Consider the following 3,843-nt stretch of genomic DNA (forward strand, 5'->3'; position numbering starts at 1 on the left):
CAAGTCGTTTCCCATCGTGCTTTTGATCAGCGCAGTCGGTAGAGAGCAACTGCGCCCGACTGCAGAATCCGACATGTGCGCCTTGCGCTCGCGAGAGATTTTTGACATACGTCAGCATGACATCAGAGCAAGGCGGACATCACTCGGACACATTTCTAACCGTCATGCATCTCACGCTGATCACCGGTGATCGGTTCTGCGCAGATTTTGCTCATCTCAAACAAGCCTATATATTGCTTCCTTCATTTTTGAATTTCTGTACAGAGAGGTCACGCAGTGACGTATCAATCTTTTACTGCTCCCACATCTTCACGTGATGCGAATTCGCAGGTCAGAGTTCACCAAACTTGAACTTTGGAACGCAGCGAAATGCGAAATTTTTCGCATGAGCTTGCGTTTCCGGTCTGACGCATTTGCATGCGTATAAATGGTAGTCAATGGAGAGAAAAGTGCAGTAAGACCGCCCCATAAAGGCGGGCGTACACAGTGCGAATTCGGATGGTCGGAAAATCGTACGTCCACGCACATGGCACGAAAATCGTACAGACGAGATGATATACGACATGATTTTACAACCAGAAACAAACGCACGAAGTTGATAGACGCGTTTGACTTGAAGCACCTCTGCACGCACAGAAGGATCACTGTATGACATTAAAGTACCGCGAGAGCGATAAGAGAGCACACATATCCAATGCATTCGAATCGCTCTCGCGGTACTTTGATGTCATACAGGTGATCATTCTGTGCAGCGCTGCTTCAAGTCGAACGCGCCTAATATAACTGCTCTCCCTCTCTCATAAATGCATATAAAATATTGATACGAGCCGTGACTGTTTCCTACACGTACAGGTTATTTTGGATATTTATCCACTCGACCGCTCTAATATCCGCTCTAATATCCGCTATAATATATATATACATTATTATATTATTATATAATTTTTTTAAATTATTATAATGACCATAGGCCTTGTCTACCGGCTGTATGCGATCGTCAGCATTCAAATTAAGTTTATCATGAATAAATGTTATATAAAGTGCATAATATAAAATAGATGTAAAATATTTGATCATTGTCTTGTGAGTCCATTAACTAACTGATCGTCTTTCCCCCGTATTATTAGGGGCCAAGCACCGAAGGTGCGTAGGACCCTATTGAAATTGTTCCCGTTCTTATTAGGGCTCAAGCCCGAAGGGGCGAAGAGCCCCATTGTTCCCCTAAGGATTATTGTCAATGTCAATGTCACCTTTATTTATATAGCGCTTTAAACAAAATACATTGCGTCAAAGCAACTGAACAACATTCATTAGGAAGACTGTGTCAATAATGCAAAAATGATAGTTAAAGGCAGTTCATCATTGGATTTAGTAATGTTATCTCTGTTCAGTTAAATAGTGTCTGTGCATTTATTTGCAATCAAGTCAACGATATCGCTGTAGATGAAGTGTCCCCAACTAAGCAAGCCAGAGGCGACAGCGGCAAGGAACCGAAACTCCATCGGTGACAGAATGGAGAAAAAACCTTGGGAGAAACCAGGCTCAGTTGGGGGGCCAGTTCTCCTCTGACCAGACGAAACCAGTAGTTCAATTCCAGGCTGCAGCAAAGTCAGATTGTGCAGAAGAATCATCTTTTTCCTGTGGTCTTGTCCTGGTGCTCCTCTGAGACAAGGTCTTTACAGGGGATCTGTATCTGGGGCTCTAGTTGTCCTGGTCTCCGCTGTCTTTCAGGGATGTAGAGGTCCTTTCTAGGTGCTGATCCAGCATCTGGTCTGGATACGTACTGGATCCGGGTGACTGCAGTGACCCTCTGATCTGGACACAGACTGGATCTGGTGGCCACGGTGACCTCGGAACAAGAGAGAAACAAACAAATATTAGCGTAGATGCCATTCTTCTAATGATGTAGCAAGTACATAGGGTGTTATGGGAAGTGTTTCCGGTTCCGGTTTACCTAATTAATGCAGCCTAAAAATCCTTTAACGGATTTGGATAATAAAAGCATATTAGTATGTTATGTGTATGCCAGGTTAAAGAGATGGGTCTTTAATCTAGATTTAAACTGCAAGAGTGTGTCTGCCTCCCGAACAATGTTAGGTAGGTTATTCCAGAGTTTGGGCGCCAAATAGGAAAAGGATCTGCCGCCTGCAGTTGATTTGGATATTCTAGGTATTATCAAATTGCCTGAGTTTTGAGAACGTAGCGGACGTAGAGGATTATAATGTAAAAGGAGCTCATTCAAATACTGAGGTGCTAAACCATTCAGGGCTTTATAAGTAATAAGCAATATTTTAAAATCTATGCGATGCTTGATAGGGAGCCAGTGAAGTGTTGACAGGACCGGGCTAATATGGTCATACTTCCTGGTTCTAGTAAGAACTCTTGCTGCTGCATTTTGGACTAGCTGTAGTTTGTTTACTAAGCGTGCAGAACAACCACCCAATAAATCATTACAATAATCTAACCTTGAGGTCATAAATGCATGGATTAACATTTCTGCATTTGACATTGAGAGCATAGGCCGTAATTTAGATATATTTTTGAGATGGAAAAATGCAGTTTTACAAATGCTAGAAACGTGGCTTTCTAAGGAAAGATTGCGATCAAATAGCACACCTACACACTAAAAAATCCTGGGTTATTTTTTCTACCCAAGTGCTGGGTTGAGCCATTTGGGTAATTTTTTGGGGTTATTTTCTCAGTCTTGGGTAGTTTTTGGGTAGTTATGTGTAACCCAACCGCTGGGTTATTTTCTGGGTAGTTTTCACTGAGACCTGAATCAATGCACCCCTTCCCCCACTCGGACGCAATAACCCAGCTCATTGGGTCAAATCAACTCAGCGCAGGATCAGCGCAGCGCGGGCTGACTGAATTCGAGGTGGAGGTGGATGCCACACACACGCTGTAATATTTGGAGAAATAAGGTTCGTATCAATATATTTATACATTTAACATGTATTTTTTTTAACATATTTACACAAAAAACATAATACTGAGGGTTATACAAAGGCAAAAATAATGTGCGACAACAGTCAAGTTTACATGACATTAAATGTACCGCCAGCTTCGCTCGTTTTGATTTGCTGGTTTGTAATGCCTGCTGGATAGTAAATACGTTTTCTACTGTTGTTTTTATGTTTTAAACACCCCTTTTGTCAAAGTCTTAAGTTTTCTTCTTAACTAACTGTTATATGACATAATTTACTTCAAAGTCCATTAAGTCAGTCAATTTCAATGCCACGAGATCAATGTGATGTAAACGCGCATTCCTTGCCTTTTTAGATTATTAAAATTAGATTTTTGTCCATTACAACCTTTAAGCAAATCTCTGGTAATAAATTTCAGAAAACCACCTTTTGTACACAAATCTGCCCATCCCCCATCCTACTGCATGCAGTGCTAAGTCAAAACAACCCAATTTTTGGGTCATCTGTCGCGGGCATTTTGGATCGTTAGCAGGAGAAATTCTACGGTGCACCTTTCAAGCAGACTGACTTCAGCCTTTTTTCTGGTGAAATAAAGGTTTGTAATGGTCTTTTATCATTGAATCGTTACCGTTTTGCAAAAATGTGCCGTTCTGATTTTAAAATATCATTTGTATGACGGATCATAAAGCATCCTGCATTTGCGAGAACCAGAGATAACGTTACAAGGTTTAACGTATTTTTTTCTGTTTGATGTGAGTTTCGTTTTTTTTCACAATTAAAATACATTTCTAATCATTTATTTATTTATTAGTATTATTATTTGAAATCCAGGTAAGTGTCAATTAATCTTGGATTAAAATATATCGGTTTTTTTCCCTCAGACCTGCTCTTGACTGTCCTTGGTGGCAAACCCACA

At 40.7% G+C, this 3,843-nt stretch overlaps 1 long non-coding RNA gene across 1 annotated transcript; it reads left to right on the plus strand.

Annotated features, from left to right (window-relative positions):
- Positions 1-2,622: 2,622 nt before the first annotated feature.
- LOC132136877 (uncharacterized) lies at positions 2,623-3,843 on the plus strand. Its single transcript, XR_009431591.1, has 3 exons — positions 2,623-2,924; positions 3,346-3,522; positions 3,809-3,843. It is a non-coding gene; the product is annotated as an uncharacterized LOC132136877 (long non-coding RNA).

The sequence above is a fragment of the Carassius carassius genome, unplaced genomic scaffold (genome assembly GCF_963082965.1).
Source record: "Carassius carassius unplaced genomic scaffold, fCarCar2.1 SCAFFOLD_56, whole genome shotgun sequence".
Taxonomy (NCBI): domain Eukaryota; kingdom Metazoa; phylum Chordata; class Actinopteri; order Cypriniformes; family Cyprinidae; genus Carassius; species Carassius carassius.